Below are 18,547 nucleotides of genomic sequence, written 5' to 3' on the forward strand. Positions count from 1 at the left end.
GTAGGTTGAGAGCAGCGAGCTCAATTGCCGGATTCCCCAGGACTACGCGGACATCTGCTAAACACCGGTCCAAGATTTCGCCGGGCCCTTGGTCCTCGCGACGCCGGCGGTCTATTCCCGGCAGCACCTGCCCCCAATGCTCTGCTAATTTCCTCAAAAAAAAATGCTCTGCTAATTGTTTTTTCCCTTAGTTAATCAATTACCATTAAAGATTATATGCTAAACACATCCCATCCCATCCCAGAGATTCTACCAACCAAACAAAATGTGGGATCAACATAATGTGAATCATCCCGTCCACAAAATGTAGACCATCCCATCCCATCCACATTAGTCCATCAACCAAACGCACGCTAAGTGGATCAAAATGTGGAATGAGTTACTAAAAAACTACTTTACAAAATAGCGTTATATACAGAATAGCGAATATCGCCAAATAGCATGAAAGAGCGCGTCTTTAGCGCGTGTAGCGTCATAGCGTGCCTAAAATTCATAGCGTAGCGTTCAACTCACAAATACGCTATAGCGCCACTATTAGCGTGAAATAGCGCGCTATTTTTTTCGTTGTAGAATCGAGTAGAGCATTTTTTCTTTTGAGAAACCGAGTAGAGCTCTGAGTCCGAACCTTCGTTGGCCCATGATGAATGAAGGTGGAGTTGGGTCCGGACTCGGATCCACTAAACTGCATCTTTTCTTTTTCGGGGTCTGTAAAAGCCCCTGGAGTCACGAACCGCACGACGTCTTTGCTAGGTCGAGACAAACATGGACGACATGGACACGGACGCGCCAGAAGGCGGCGTCGGAGCTGCACGCCCGGATGAATCCGTCGTCCCCGATACCACAGCAGCACCCGCGGCGCTCGACGAGTCGACATCGCGCCTCGCGCCCGGATTGCAACGGCCGGCCGCCGTCGGGCCGCCCGCACCCGCGGCGGCGGCGACGGCTCTGAGGAAGAGGACTCCAGGGAGGTGGAGAAGGATCCCTCGCCCAGAACGCACAGAGGAATACCTGTGGCGCCCACGAGACCATTCGCCTTCTGTGAAAGCCATGATGGATGAGGGTGATTTAATTACGCTGAAAAACATCCAGCAGATCGAGAATATGCGCGAGGAGGACTGCGACCTGTTCACGGAGCAGGACAGGCTCGACTTCCACGCCTTCAAGAAGAAGATGATCCCGGCCCTGCGCGGCATCGTCGACTCCAAGCCTGACAATACCTTCTTCACCTACACGAAATTCAGCGACACACCGTAAGAACCTCTCACATTTACCAAGTCCGCATATCTAAACCTTTGAATGCATATCTAAACCTTTGATCATATATTTTTTTATGGGGAAGATTTGGTGGGGTGTTCTAGTGCATCAAAATATGGGGTCTCATTTGACATAGACCAAATAGGAGGCCTGATCATTGCTGCATTAATACACAAACTAACATGTTTTACTCTGTAAAAGACCAAATAGTAACAAGTGTTTTGCTGCAACATACATCTACTAATTATTACTTAATTAGTAGGCAAACACCATGTTCTACTCGTCTAATTTGTTGGTTGAACTCTGTTACAAAGCATTGCTTGGATGACCTTTTGCAAGAAAGTAACGTAAAATACATTATATTTGGAATGTTTTTATTCTTGTTTGAAACCGTTATCTTCTTAATTGAATATATCTCTTGAATGTCGGTGATTGATGTTGTTTCTTTATAGGTGGATGCCATGAGATATTTAGAAAAATTGATCATAAGATGCGCAATGACATGGATTACGAGCGTTGCCACGCATGTAGCAACCGCATCAAGCATCCAAATGGGCAACTTTTTAATGGAGGGCATAACAGCACCAGAATGCCATACTACTCGGCCGTGTAGTTCATGTAATCATTCAAATGTATTGTGAAAAATGTAAGCATTTAGGTGTAGATGTGGGGAACTTAGATGCAACTTACTAAGCCGGTACTGCACGTCTGCACACATAGTTTATACTCCCAAGTGAAAGGATAAGTTATGCTAGTATTGCATCGGTGACACTAAGGCTAGTATAGATGATGGTATTGCATTGCTGAAGCTAAGTTAGTATCTTATGCGTATGTTTAATGTTTAAGCTCATCTAATTTATGTCTTGGGCATAGGCATAATTTTGAAAGAGCTTCTTGTCTAATGAAAGATTAGCTCCTCCCCTACTATTTCAAAAATAGGAGGATATAGATGTATATCATGACGCTCGAGAGGAACCAAAAAATACCATGTCCGTTCAAGCCACCATCGCTTGATATATCCGTTCAGCCACGCGCTTGTTTGTATGGATAGTGACGTGGACAATGTAGCAGTAGTTTGGCGAGTCTGATAGTTGTTCGTAGTTGTAGCATGTTATGTTAGTCCGATGGTCGGGTTGGAGTTATGGAAGCATAGATTACTACCGACCGATCCTCTCTTTGCATCTTGGTTTCGCTCCGGTTGCTCGTGTTGTGGCCAACGGTGAAAGAGCATCTCCAGCCGCGTCCCTCAAAGCGTCCCCCAAAGGGATTTGGGGCGCGCCGGACCAAAAAACCTTTCCAGCCGCGTCCCCCGAAGCCTATTTTTGTCCGACGCGGCCCGATACGGTGTCCGGCGCCCCGAGCCCGTCCCCGTCCCACAGTGGACGCACCGGGGACGCCGGACACACCGAAAAGCGAGGCGAACCGACGCGGGCCCGGCGCGTCAGCGGCTCAGTGAAAAATCGTCTCCCACTCCCGCTAAATCCCGCCCCTCCCACCATATCGCGCCTATCCCGCCGCGCATTTCTGGCCTCCCAACACATATCCCGCCGCTGATTCATTTCTCCTATCCCCGCCGATTTGTTTCTCCCTCCCGCCGTCCACCCGCCGCCGCTACCTTCTCCCCATTCCATGACGCCACCGGTAGCCCCCAAGAAGATGGCCAAGAAAGCGACCAAGAAGCCGCCAGGCAATGTGACGAAAGGGGCGAAAGCGCCGTTCGCGAAGCCGCGGAAGGCGCCGACCCCGAAGAAGAAGCCGGAAGGATGGACCGATGATCAGTGGCATCAAGACTGTCTGCGCCGGAAGATGTCGACGGCGGAGCGGAAAGGACGGAGGGCGGCGGAGCAGGAGAAGAAGGCTCTGGCGGCGCGCCAGCACCAGCACTTAATGGCCGGGTGTCTCGCCGCCACCAACGCGAGCCCATATAGTACGAACGTGCCGGTGTACGTTCCGGGAGTCTTCTCTCCGTCGTCATCCGCCTTCTACAACGATGGCCCCTCCGGCACTCCCGGGTGCGTGACGCCTAACTTGTCGCCGCACTACCAGGATGCGCTGCCGCATGGCGGCTTCAACCCCAACAACCTCTACTCCCCGGCGTACGAGCAGCGCGAGCCAGGACCCGGTGCGGACGGCGACCGTTTCACTGGCCGCAGGGGGCCGCTCGAATTCGACGGCGCCGGTGCTGAGGGTGCTGAGGAAGAGGGCGGGGGTGAGGACGAGGAGGACAATGAAGAGGAGGGGGTGGAGGACGAGGACGACGACGACGACGAGGACGAAGAGGGCGACGAGGAAGAAGACGAGGAGGGTGCCGGTGACGATGATCTCATGGAGGTCGACGCGGATGATGTGAAGAAGAAAAAGAAGAAGAAGGCGTCGGGCACACGAGGCCCCAAGTGGACGGCTTTGGAGGATCTTTGTCTGTGCGAGTCGTGGGCGACGGTGAGCCATGACTCCATCATCGGCGCCAACCAAAAACACGGGAAGTATTGGGCGAGAATCAAGGCCGAATTCGATGAGCGCAAACTCATCAAGAACGACTACAACAAAGTGACAATGAAGAGGAGCCAAAAGGCAATGTCAACGCGATGGCCCATCATCCAGGCGTCGGTGAACTCCTTCCATGGATACCATCAGGAATTACTGACCAGAGCCGGGAGCGGCGCCGACCTCTCCCAAATGGTACGACTCGTTCTTCCATAATCTGTAGCGCCTACATTGTGTTCGATGAAATGATTTCGCTTCCTTTGGCTAGTTTGATAGGGCCATGGAGGTTTATGCGAAGAACTCGGATGGGCATAAGTCGTTCGCGCTGATGCATTGCTATACCAAGCTCAAAGGGAATGAGAAATGGCGGTTGACGCGCCTGTCGCTGTCCAAGGGGAAGGACGCCATTGATCTGGACGCGCCGCCGGCAACGTCGGCAGGGCGTCCTCTGGCAACAAGGCTGCCAAGGCCGCCTTGGCCGATGCCGCGTCGTGTGAGAAGACGCAGGCGTCGATCACGAAATGCCTCGCGGACGTCTCCTCGACCTTCTCTCACATGCCAAAAAGAACGACGAAAGGTGGGCGGAGCTGCTCAAGAGGCAAGAGGAGAAGTTGGAGCTCAAGAAACGCAGGGACGACATGTCCCTGCTGAGAGCGTCGACAGAGGGAATGTCTCCCCTGACGCGGGCGGCGCACAACTTCTTCAAAGGCCAGATCCTCGACGACATCGAAGCCAAAATGGCGGCGGCCGACGCTGCGGCCGACGCTGCGGCCGACGCGGCGGCCCAGGAAGCGGCAGCAACTACGGCGCAAGAGCCGGCTGCCGCGTCTTCGACTGCTACATCATCGTCGGCCTACGCGACGGCGGCGGAGCAGACGGAGCATGCACAACACCAGACAGATCGCGACGAGGTCATCGTGATCGACGGGCCTGCGTCGACTCAGGATACGTCGCCGTCGACCAACCCCTTCTTCTAATTTAGCATGCACTATATGGTCTGTAATATGATCGCGCGCCTAGTACTTTGATCGCCGCTACTCTGATCGCGACGATTCGGCGGGAACGATCTCTTTTAAATGCAAAATTTGAATTCTTGATTGGGGGCGGCGTTTGGGGGACGCGACTGGAGAGCGACGTCCCCCAAAGGCGGCACGAACAAAACACGTCCCCCAAATGCTCAATCCGGCGCGGTTTGGAGACGCTTTGGGGGACGCGGCTGGAGCACTAAACTGGAAGAACAAAAGCGGTTGTGTGCTTTGAAGGTGCCCATTGTCCGTGCATTCTATTTTGGACAATGGAATTAGACTAAGGGCTGTACTGCTCCGTCTTAAAGAGATATTTTGAGATTTATCAAAATTTAAATATACCTATAGCATATATATACATTTAAATTTTGATAAATCTCATATAACCTTCGTGGGAAGCAAGGAATACATACCAATCGTCCTTTTAAAAGATAAGAAAATAATTCTTGAAGAAGTGATGCCAAAATATTATGTACTACGTATTACTGGTGAAAGATTGCATGATTTAGTTGGAAAAGTTTGGAAGTTCACTGGAGCATCGTCTTCTCTTAACTAATTAAGATCATCTCTTAGCGGAACAAGTACTTCATCCGTTTATAAAAGCATATCTAAACTTTGGATAAATTCGAATGTATCTAGATACTAAAATCGGTTATCTTAGACATTTTTTTTTATAAATGAAGTTGAGACATTCTTTCATAGACGATTAAGTACATTTATTAATCGTACGAGATCTCTTATGATCTTATCCTAGACATATGTTTTCTAAATCTTTTTGCATGATTTATACTTGTACTAGTAAAAGTGCCCGTGCGTTGCAACGGGTTTAATTAAAAAGTATAGTTTCTCATCTGAAAATGCTAACAGTTCTTTTCTGGATCTAAAAAAATACCATTAGAAAAAATTAAGCTGCTTATGCCCTCTAGATTTCATATTTATACCATTGTAAGTATAGTAACTTTTCACCCCTTGAATCTGGTAATAAAAAAATTCTTATTGGTCGCCTCCGCTGAACTGCACATACCAGCTACCAAACCAAAATTGGCCAAACATATGCACATGCATTGATACTGGATAGAATACATGATCTAATTATAAGTTTGCAGAGAAAGCAAATTAGCAACCAAAGTTCGGGACACAAATTCTATTGCAGAATTTAGTCATCGAAGTGAAGTTTTGAACCCAACATATTATCCATCGTGACATAGACCATTGAATCATGTTGTAGCTAATAATACTATAAAGAAGACATAAAAGAAAATTACATTTCATTTGTTAGGCTTACAAGGTTGTCTTGAGTATGAATTAAGGAGTACTAAACTGATACATGAAACAAGTAAAGGAAATTGTCGTACATGAAAATATTTTCAGGATCAGGAAACATGAGAAAAATGCTATGGCATGGAGATGGCATCTAAAAAGTTGATACCTGAAATAGTACCTTTAAGTGGAATTTAAAAGTTGAACTGAACCTGTTCTCTGGAAATAAAAGAAGAAGTTAAACTGAATATAATCCCTAAAAATAAAAGAAGAAATTTAAACTAAACGAAATATTATTTTGCTTGAGAGTGAACCTGATACATGTTCAGGTTCCAACTGAACCTGATGTCTTGTTTGCTGACATGCTGTTTCAAAGTAACATATGGTATTTCCTTATCCTGCTCATCAGGTTGACACGACTGAGTTTTCAATTTCTCCAGCTATGTCAAGTTAAGAAGAACCTGTAAACTTCTGCAGTTATGATCAAAACGCTCATAGGTGGAGCCCCTGGAAACCACAGTTTTGAACGGAGCAGTGCACAAGATATCAATCGAAAATTGCATGATATCCACTATTGTAAATTAAGCTGCTTATGCCCTCTAAATTAAGCTGCATATGCCCTCTAAATTAAGCTGCAGGTGCACAGAACGGATGGAGACAACCCATGACACAACGATGTAAAGAAGTGCATGCAGCTTTGAAAATGGCAGTATGTTGAGTGATCTCTTGTAAACAACAGGAGGACCTTGTGCTTTTTAAGATGAATCGATTGGAGGATTTAGGAGGCGTGATCTCTTGCTGGAATGAAATCGCTGCTGCGGTCTTCTCTGGCCTCGGAGGAACAGAGGCTAACAGGGGCGTGGAACCATGGAAGTTGCAAATTCCATGGTCTGCCTTCTCAGTGTCGCGAAAGAAGCGCACCTGCACCTGCAGCGGGTCGGCATCCACACCGAGGCCATATGCTCGACGGACCACTCCCAAGCTACTATGCCTCTGTTCCTCTTCCTTTCGTGTAGTGTGGCAAGGACGAAGCTGCCCGGCGGCTCGTCAAACACTCACGCTGACTCCCTTACCGACACGACACCTCCAGCTCCAACGGTATTCACATGTTACCTTTGGCTGTGATGCGGAATCCTATCGCCGCCGCCTGATTGGTGTCGATGGCGACGCGGCCAGGTTCCCGGATTCAGATTGAGAAAAGGAGGAAATAAGCGTCACCAGGCCAAGCGCTCGCTGCAGCAAGGCATCTTCCTCTCGTCGGCCTCGTCGGAGCGACTCAACGGAGCCAAACTCGGAGCCAGGGATGGAGAGGGCTCCGCTCGTGGAGGTGCCGACGGTGCCAGGGCCGATGGCCCTGCACGCGGCCTGCATCCTTGCGCCACGTCGTTCGACTCGTTGTTGTCCTGAAGGAGGCGGGGGACCGCGACGGTGACCGCATGGAGACGGTATCACGGCCGGAGGGAGCGGTGGCGGGAGTTCAAACCCTGGATCGGAGGCGAACTGCCTCTTTTTCAATCGAAGATTGCCACCTCGCTCGGGAACCAGGAGGTATGTGGCTGCTTTCCTCTGTTCTGCGGGATTATTTCACAAAAGTTGGAAACAATAACTTGGATGGTCGCGCCGGTGGGATTCTCGCCGAGGTCGCCGCCGCCAGCAATGGTGTTTAATCACGTAAGCTGAACACTAATGTTGTTGTCCGGCGTGAACTCTCAATCGCGAACTCTCAATCTTTCATTGACCGACACGGTTCTATTTGGTGGGAGGGTAGAACGGTCCAAAAAAGTGTTGGACGACGGAAACAATCCTCCCTTTATTATTAGGGCAGCGTTCAGCGTCGGTCGGCCGACGTGGCCTGCTGAAATCGGTTGCTGTCCCGGCCGTTGGATCGCGATCTACCGGCCAAAAATAGCAGTAGTAAACGTTTTTGCATTTCGCCCCCTGGTTTTTGGAAAATCAACCCGCGGTCCTAAGCCTATCAGTGTAAACCGAACATGTGTTTCCCTTTGCCCCCAAATTTTCAAATATTTACAACAAAACCCATTGTTTAGTATAGCAACAAAAACCCGCCGCTTTGTGTACAAAAAATAAAAAGTATTACAACAAAATTTTCACAGTAAATCTTCACATATATGTACAACAAATTATCAATATATTTACAATAATAATTAACAACAAAAATAATATTTTTTATTTGGGTGTTTACAATAATAGTCAGTTTCCATGCAATAATATCCTTACAACAAATCGGAAACATACTTACAACAATAATTAATAACAAAAACCAACATTATTTTATTTGGATGTTTACAATAAAAGTCTGCTTTCATTCCATAAATATCTTTAGAACAAACCAGTAAAATATTTACAACAATAATTAGCAACACAGGCCACAAATAATTTGGGTGTTTACAACAAAAGTCGTAAACATCATCCACAAAAACCACAGACTATTTAATTTGCTACAGATAGAATTATAACAAAAATCACCTGCTATTTTATCCAAAGTCACAAATAGTTACAACAAAATAAAAAATCACTTTGTTATTAGCATCAAAAAAAGTTATCTCTTTACAACAATTGTTAACAACAAATCCTACAAAAATTACGGATTGTTTACAACAAATAGTTCATCATCCCACTTATGTGTTTTGCACCGAAACCATTGTTGGGCCGAAAAAAAGAAGGCCCATTAAACCGGCGCGGGAGCGAGGCCGGACGACCGATCGCTGGCGCGCGATCGGTCGCCGGATCCAAAGCGTTTCCCTTATTATTAGGTATAGATATAGATATAGATATAGATATAGATATAGATTATTATTATTATTATATTATTAGATATAGATAGAAAAAATGCCCGTGCGTTGCAACGGGTTACAAACAATGACATGAACGCTCAATTGGATGCTTAATTAAAATACCTCACCCACCCTCTTCTGACCACTCGACCGCCTCCCTCCTGGTTCATTACTATCTGACCCGCTTGCCACCATTGAGGGTTCGTCGTGCCACACTTTCCTGAATAATGCATGGCGCTGCCTCCTCCATTCCGTTCGGTTAAAAGTAAATAAAATTGCAAATCTATCAGGTTTCCTATTTTTTGGAAATACTCTAGAAGAAAAATGAGCAAGCAAAAATGTGAACATGTATTTGCTCCTCCATCGTGATGAGAACCGGATAGCTGCATGCATGCTCTATCGATCAGAGATAGCAGGCGTAGAGCTTGATGTCAACCCGGAACCGGAAGGAGTCCATACTTTCATAGGCGTCGGTTTTGAGTGTGGCGATCCAGCGCACCATGAAGAAATCGGTATGCTCAATGGGTGGCATGGTCTTCATGTGGAATACGTTTGACCATTTGTTTTTGGTCTTCATTAACGACCATGACGGATTAGACGTACCTGGTTCTTCCCCGGGAAAGACTTGCTGCACAGCCGGAGCTGATCGATCTTGCGCGAGACTTATATAGACATTGTGAGCAAGGCTAGCTGAGTGTGGGTGATACGTCCCGTATGCCGCTGATCGATCATGTTGTGGCGTTTGGTAAAGAGGAGGAAAAGGAGCAACGTGATCGTTAAAGCCAGCATGTGCGTAGTACTCTCTGATTGGTAAATCCAGGATGTATCTGATCAAGTCCAAGGCGTAAATCCGTTTGATCGCATCAGCGGTGATGTCATATTTGGTATGCAATACGGATTGTTTCTGATCGACTTCCATCAAACGTCGGTTGACAACGGCCGGTTTTCTTCTTCCGTTGATGTTTTTTTGACAGACACTAGTGGAAAACAGGGCTTCCGTGGGAGCCTTTTGTCGCGGGCGCGCCTGCACCCGCGACAAATGGCCTGGCCACGTCGCCCCGAAACCATGTGGAGCGCGCAGAGGCTTTTGTCGCGGCCTTTTGTCGCGGGCCGTATTACGACCCGCGACAAAAGGGGTAGGAGCGACGTGGCCACCCCTTTTGTCACGGGTCGTAATACGGCCCGCGACAAAATGTCCCCCCTACATATATATAGAAGCAGCCAGCCACCCCCCCCCGCCCCCCCCACCTCATTTTTTCCTTGGTGGTGAAGGTGGAGGTGTATGCTAGCTCATTTTTTCTACATGTGCACAAGAGGTGTTTGATGGAATGCTTGTGAGAGGGATGCCACTTGGTTTTATTTGATAAGATTTCTCCTCTTTTTGATCCTAAAAGGTTAGCAACTATTTTCTCGACTATATATATATGCATAGTCCGTACAATACTAATTTTAGCAAGGTGATTGCATCTGATACATATATAATTTTACTTATGATGCAGATGAGTCATCCATGGATGTACGGTAACCGATGTGCTCCCGCTTTCAGAGAGGGCGTGAATTCTTTCCTGCTTGTGGCCGAGGCCAACAAGTCGAAGCAAGGTTTTATGTGCTGTCCATGTCTAAAATGTAAGAACGAGAAGGATTACTCTTGCTCAAGAGATATTAAGAGCCACCTGCTTCGGTTTGGGTTCATGTCCAGCTATAATGTTTGGACCAAGCACGGAGAAGAAGGGGTTATGATGGAAGACGGCGATGAGGAAGAAGATAATGATGAGAAGTACCGATCTATGTTCTCTGAATGCTTTGATACCGCAATGGACGACAATGAAGAAGAAGGAGGTGAAGAACAGCATCGAGATGATCCTGTTGATGATGATCTTCGTCGGGCCATTTCTGATGCAAGAAGAGACTGTGGCACGGATAAGGAGAGGTTGCAGTTCGACAAGATGTTAGAGGACCACCACAAATTGTTGTACCCAGGTTGTGAAGATGGGCACAGAAAGCTGGGTAGCATATTGGAATTGCTGAAATGGAAGGCAGAGGTCGGTGTGACTGACTCGGGATTTCAGAAATTGATGATAATATTAAAGAAGTTGTTTCCAAGAAATAATGAATTGCCCGTCAGTACATATGAAGCAAAGAAGCTTGTCTGCCCTCTAGGATTAGATGTGCAGAAGATACATGCATGCATTAATGACTGTATCCTCTACCGCGGTGAGAAGTACGAGAATTTGAATAAATGTCCGATATGTGGTGCATTGCGGTATAAGATCAGAAAAGATGACCCTGGTGATGTTGAGGGCGAGCCACCCAGAAGAGGGTTCTGCGAAGGTGATGTGGTATGCTCCAATAATACCACGGTTGAAACGTTTGTTCAGAAACAAAGAGCATGCCAAGTTGTTGCGATGGCACATGGAAGAACGTAAGAAAGACGCGATGTTGAGGCACCCCGCTGATGGTCGGCAGTGGAGAAACATCGGGAGAGAGTTTCCGGATTTTGCAGGTGAGGCAAGGAACTTATACTTTGGTCTAAGTACAGATGGCATGAATCCTTTTGGGGAGCAGAGCTGCAGTCACAGCACCTGGCCCGTGACTCTATGTATCTACAACCTTTCTCCTTGGTTGTGCATGAAGCGGAAGTTCATTATGATGCCAGTGCTTATCCAAGGCCCAAAGCAACCGGGCAACGACATTGATGTGTACCTAAGGCCATTAGTCGATGAACTTTTGGAGTTGTGGGCCAAACCAGGTGTACGTGTGTGGGATGAGCACACGGAGCAAGAATTTGACCTACGAACGTTGCTATTCGTAACCATCAATGATTGGTCTGCTCTCAGTAACATTTCAGGACAGACGAACAAAGGATACAATGCATGCACACACTGTTTAGATGAGACTGAAAGTAAATATTTGGGAAAAAGCAGAAAAGTTGTGTACCCGTTCAATCGTCGTTTCCTTCCGCGCAAGCATCCCTTAAGGAAAAAAGGCAAGCATTTCGATGGCGAGGCAGACCGCCGTCCGAAGCCTGTCCCCCGTAGTGGTGCTGATATATTTGACATGGTCAAGGATTTAAATGTTATCTTTGGAAAGGGTCCAGGCAGTCGACCTGTTCCGAAAGACGATGACGGACACGCGCCCATGTGGAAGAAGAAATCTATTTTCTGGGAGCTAGAATATTGGAAAGTCCTGGAAGTCCGCTCTGCAATCGACGTGATGCACCTGACCAAGAATCTTTGTGTGAATATTCTAGTTTTTCTGGGCGTGTATGGAAAGACAAAAGATACAACAGAAGCACGGGAGGACCAGGAACTTCATAAAGGACGAAACGGCAATCATCCAGGGCAGTTTGTAGGGCCTGCCAGCTACGCTCTTTGAAAGATCGAGATGTCGCCTAGAGGGGGGGGGTGAATAGGCAATTACAAACTCTTGCGGATTTGTCTTGTATGAATGCGGAATTAAACTATCGTTTAGTTTACAAGCACAAACCCTAAATATGCTATGCTCAACTAAGTTTAACAATAGCAACTAGAGCTAAGCAAGATAGGCACAAGATATATGTAGCACAAGTGATAGCAAGATATATGTACTTCAAGCACGATGGCTATCACAAGGAAAGAGAGCTCGGGTATAGAAATAACCGAGGCACGCGGAGACGAGGATGTATTCCCGTGTTCCCTTGCTTTGCAACAAGGTACGTCACATTTGGAGGAGTGGAGGTCCCACGAAGGATTCCCCGCGCCACGAAGGCTCACCCTATTCTCCGAACCACACCCACGAAGGATAATGGCCCTTTCCTTATGGTTAGCTTTTCCTCCGCTCCGGAGATGGCAAGCTCCACAACCACTTCACAAGCTCCACGAAGGAGAAGCCCGGGCCTCTTCACAATCTTCTTGAAGAGATCACCGGAGCACCAATCACCAAGCCAACTAGGAGGTCACCCTCCAAGAGTAACAAGCTCACGGTCTCTCACTCGAACAAATCGTGGTGGAGAGCTCAACACTATGCAATGATGCAAAGCAAGAACACCGGAGGTGTTCAAGTCCTTCACACTCAAATCCCACCAAAGCAACGAATGCTAGGATGAGATTGGAGAGGATGAACAAGGGGGAAAGTCAACCAAAGACTCCAAGATCTAGATCCCAAGAGATTCCCTCACTTAGAGAAGAATTGGTTTGGTGAAAGTGTAGATCTAGATCTCCTCTCTCAAATCCTCAAATATGAGCAAGAATCATGGGGGGGAACAAGAAAGAGAGCAACTTCTTCAAATGCAACAATGGAGGTGAGAGAAAGGGAAGAAGTGCTAGTCTAAAGGTGGAAGAAGACCTATTTATAGTCCAAGAAGAGAAATAACCGTTGGGGGAAAAACCAAGTGAAAAACGCATTAAAAAGGGCCCAAAAACGTGCCCGGTGGCGGCCCGGCCCGGCACGGCTGAGACCGGACAGGCGGTCGCAGCCAGCCGGACCGGATCGGGAGGCCAAACACAGCGCGTGGGCTGCGTGGGGAGAAGCAAGGCCCAGTGGGGCGGGCGATGGGCCGCGCGCAGCAGCCAGGCCCAGCGGGGCGACCAGGCGCACCCGGCCGCGCGTGGGCGGCGCATAGCCCAGGCCGCGCGGGGGAGCCAAGGCCACGTGGGCCGGCGGAGGAGATGCGGCCCGGTGCCGAATTCGGTCGGGCCGGGGAACGCGCCAGGCTGGCCGGTCAGGGACCGGGCCTTAGGCCGGTCATGGGCCAAAACGCCTCTGGCCGCGGCCCGGATGGCACCAGTCCTGGGTCCGGTCGCGGACCGGATGGGCCGGTGGCCGGTCCGGTCAGACCGGCCGGTCCGCTGGCCCCTTTTCTCCTTTTTCTTTTTATTCTATTTCCTTTTTCCCTTTTCTTTAATAACTAATGCTCCCGAACTCCGAATCGCATGAAACCAATTTTATTTGGAAGATAACAACGAATGCTATCTTATGGAAAGTGAAAAACCAAGAATCTGTATGAGGGGATTTTATCATGAATATAAAAGGTAGAACCTTATATCATGAATAACCGGTAAAATCACCCAACATCGAAAACGCAATAGAAGATGCATGTGAACTCCGTTTTCGATGAACTTGGGCTTGTTGTAAAGCTAACAACAAGCTCAAGAACCTCACACCTAGAAATACCAAGAGGCAATAAGAATATGCAACGCATGCAAGGATTGAGCTCCCGAAGACGATGTGATCAAGTTAACCAACCGAAAGCCCCTCTTAATAGTGCGGCTATCTATCCTATAATCCGGTCTCCCAACATCCACCTTGAGACCGGTAAAAGGAAAACCTATCAAGGTCATACCTTTGCCTTGCGCATCCCATCACTTGATCATTGTCGCTTCGTGTATACTCACAAATGCTCCCCCATACACAATGATGGGAAAGCTTCATTGATGCACATCTTCACATGTCCACTATCACCAAATGGACGGCAAGCTTCAAGCATGTGATCCACTCAAGATGCTCATCTTGAACTTGCCCAACTCAACCTTGTATCTTCTCATACTCACTTGAGATAGAGCATGGCTAATATTGAGTTCCACATAAGAACTCCATCTTCATTTCTTCTTCTTGATCATATCACATATATATCTTCATACCGATGATCTTGATGCCAAATCACAAGGTATATATATTTATCTTCATGGCATCCATACTTGAATCCAACACATGGAGAGCAAGTAGTACCTATGGAATATTCCTTCATATAAACTCAATGAAAACATTAGTCCATAGGGGTTGTCATTAATTACCAAAACCACACATAGGGGCAATGTACCCTTACAATCTCCCCCATTTTGGTAATTGATGACAACCACAATAAGAGGGTTTATATAATGAATATTAGTGACAAGTACGCAACTTATCCGAGAATAAGTTGTATACAAGAGGTTGTATTTGATATGGTCAAATAACACAAAGCAACTAGTCCATATCAAAACCGGCTCTACTCACACAACTACAACAAATGCAATGGATGTGAGTAGAACCAATATATATAGAGAAAACTCCCCCACAATGTATGCACGTGTGATGAACATGAATTCATTGCATACATTGTCAAGATTAACCTCTGGGATAGTTTCCACTATATATATACAACCATGCAAGACATATAAATATGGAATGCATGAGAGGCAAAACACTTAAGCACAAACCAAACTTAAGTATAAAACCATTCCCTTAAACCCTCTAAACTTCTCCCCCATTGGCATCGATTGTCAAAATGGGTGAAAAATTTAGAAGGCCAATATAATGTGAGTTCCTCCCCAAAGTGTGCACTTCTCATAATTTGAGTGGAATCAAGTGCACATATCCAATGATGAATACTTGAAGGAAGTCAAACTATATTGAGGATCAAAGATTGCATAAAGATAACATGGTGAAGTGAGCTTCAACAAATAAAGCAAGCAATCAAAGATCCAATTAGACAAACAAAGATATCATGATAAGAGAGATATAGTGCTTCTAAAAATAAGAAAGCTCCCCAAGATTCGTGCACAATTTATAATGTTTGCATTTGAATACAATATGCACAAACATGGAATCCTCACTCCCTATATATCATTTAGAACACAACTAAGATAAAGAGAGTATGCTTATCAAGAACAACTTTAGTCCAACAATTACGAGATATGAGTGCATGAAGGAAATAAATAAACCAAGCACTCATAAATTTTCTTTACCAACCCACTAAAAACAAAAGGGGTAAAAGATGGTCGGCAAAGATCAAGGATATCAAGGTGATGGATTAACACTCTTATGTATATGAGTTTCTAAAGTGGACAAAGTGATCCATAAAGAAACATGCACACACAAGAGGTTAATCAAAATAGATAAAACAAGATATCCAAGATGAAGTCATAAAATATACCAAAGGATGTTTGCTTAAGAAGCATATATAGCCAATGGCTCCAATTTTCACTTATGGTATATATATGAATGAACTTCAACCAAGTTAAACCTCAAAAGCATTACAACTAACAATAAGGGAAGTAGAGCTAGTTGGAGTGTTTTGAGAAAGGCAACAAGTATCACAAATACGGATTTATTTCACAAATTCATCAATATTGCACACAAGAGCTCTTTGAGGAATTGATATGCAATAAATTGCTAGAGGGCATATTTGTGATAGGTGAATCATAAAATATGATATATATATATAACCTATCATATGCATCTTCTCAAATTACTCAAATGTTCAATAAGAAGTTTTACTTTAAAAGGGTTTTTCAAGAACTGCAATATTTTTTGAAATAAATAATTTCATGCCAAGATACAACCTACAAGAGGTTGGATGCTATATGAGTATGCATGAATAAGATACTTGTTACCGAGATAGCAATGGCTTGATGTAGTAGATAAGAGTTCATCGATCATCCTAGCTTGACTCCAATTCTCATATGGTGATAACACCTTCCTTATAGATGAGACAAGCCTCCATTGCATCTCCAATGTACCTAAAACATCATTCAAGTACATCTTGGCCCCCCAAACTTATTGGGTCCAACATGGTTAGACTAACCACAATATATAGGACACACTCCATATAAACATGTGCATATTTAGATGAAGTTTGAATTTCATGCACATCTTAGCCATTTAGGATTTGATGGAGTATATCCTACATAATGGATCGAAAGAAAGCAAGCATGCTACAAGTATAAACAAATTACATATAAGCATGCACCAAAACTTTTAAAGATCCAAGAAAGATATACTTTGGACAAAACACCAAAGGAATTAAATAAGGCATAGAGGTGTCACAAAACAAATTTGTTGTCCAAATTATATCTAAGAAGCAAATCACAAAAGATTTGTTCAACAAAGTTCAACAAGTGAACTAAGAAGAAACCGTTGAGCATAAAGGATGAAATAAGGGAAACATGCTCAAAGATTTATCTCATTCAACAAATAAAGCATAGAAGAAGGAATGAGATAGCAAAAAAACTCCCCAAAAGAGCAAGGTTCAAACAAATAAACCAAACCCTCACTTTTCACAATGGCACAATGTACCGTAAAGAAAAGGTATGTATTCCAAAACAAACACTTGATATGAATCAAGAGGATTTATCAAAAGATTTTTCAAAGGGACAAGGAAGGGCTATAAAGATTTCTTGGAAATAAAATAAGGAAGTAAGAAACAATCCAAGGTGAAGGTGATCCATAAATTCAACCACATATAAGGTTATCAATTGTCAAAGACAATGAGTATATTGGAAATAATTTCCGGTGGTGAATTGACAAAGATAGTAAGGATCAATCTTCACAATAAAAGGCATAGGATAAGTATATAGAATTATGCACTATGCACGGATGAAGATTCTTGATAACTTCAACTAGTCACACAATCACGCACGGCAATGATTATAATACCTTGAAGCAAACGGTGTCCCAAATAAGATATAGAGATATGTATTTGAGGAAAAACCGCACCAAGAATTTCATATTCAAACAAGAGCCCACAAGATGAGCAATAAAATATTTTTATTAGGAATGGAGCTTGTTTGAGCAAACATGCCACCTAGGAACAAGATAATTAAGAGCATCAACTCTAAGTGGCATAACCTCATATGTTCACATTTTCTAGGCTTGTGATATGTACAAAACATATTACTCCCCCATAATGTGATAAAACATTTCTTCTAAATAAGAGGCAACTAAAATTCAACTAGAGATGATTAATGGATATTTAGAATTTGAATTTCTCATGAGTATGGAACACCACATAGTGACTAGATAATCTTGCGATATCAATACTAAGTGGTGGTACCCATGTACACACATTTTAAAGAAAGAGAGATGCACAAAGCATATCACTCCCCCAAAATGGGATGTTCCATTAATCACTTCAAGAGAGCCAAATAAGATATCATCAAGATGCATTAGGCTCAAAACAATACACAAGTATATGGTGAGTCAAACAAACATACTTGAACACACAAGATAAGCAAGTAAGACACAACACATACATACACACATTTGGTACAAAACCAAACATGCAAACGGGGGCAAGTAACTTACAATACACATGAAGAGTTGAAGTATAAGTTACCGCAAGGAGGAACATTGGATATAAGATATAGATGATGATCCATATGACTTGGCTTGGTCAAAGTTTAATATATGAAGATCCCTTAATTCTTCATGAAGTAGCCAAATCTCCAATGCCCTCCACATACACCTATTGATCAAATTTGAGCTTGTTGGTCCCCAACCAAGTTGGGTCCTAAGAGGTTAGTCACAATAGGCTTGGCAACCCAAATGGTTCTTTTCTTGAAACCACTTTGAGTTCCAACAAACTTGGCAAACACATTGCCATTCTTATCCTTCCCTAGAGAATAATCATCATCAACAATTATAGGGTTAGATAAGGTACCACCTAAGCAAGAAGAAGCAAAGTGCCCCTTCTCGCGGCATAAGTAGCAAGTGTTCCCCTTTCTCTTCTTTATTGATTTCTTCTCTTGGGGAACATTATCTTGATTCTTCTTGGGAAGTGGCCTATCTTCAACTTGAGGTCGAGCATGAGCTTGACCTTGACCTTGCGGCCGTTTCCCTTGTTGTTTCTCACTCAAGTGCTTCTTCTTCTTCAATGGGCATGATCTAACATGATGCCCTTCAACCTTGCACTTGAAGCAAACCAACTTGGCCGGATCCTTGACTTTGTCTTGGCCCTTCTTCTTGTTGTTCTTGCTCTTGGACTTGTTCTTG

This window comes from Lolium perenne, chromosome 6 (genome assembly GCF_019359855.2).
Source record: "Lolium perenne isolate Kyuss_39 chromosome 6, Kyuss_2.0, whole genome shotgun sequence".
NCBI lineage: Eukaryota > Viridiplantae > Streptophyta > Magnoliopsida > Poales > Poaceae > Lolium > Lolium perenne.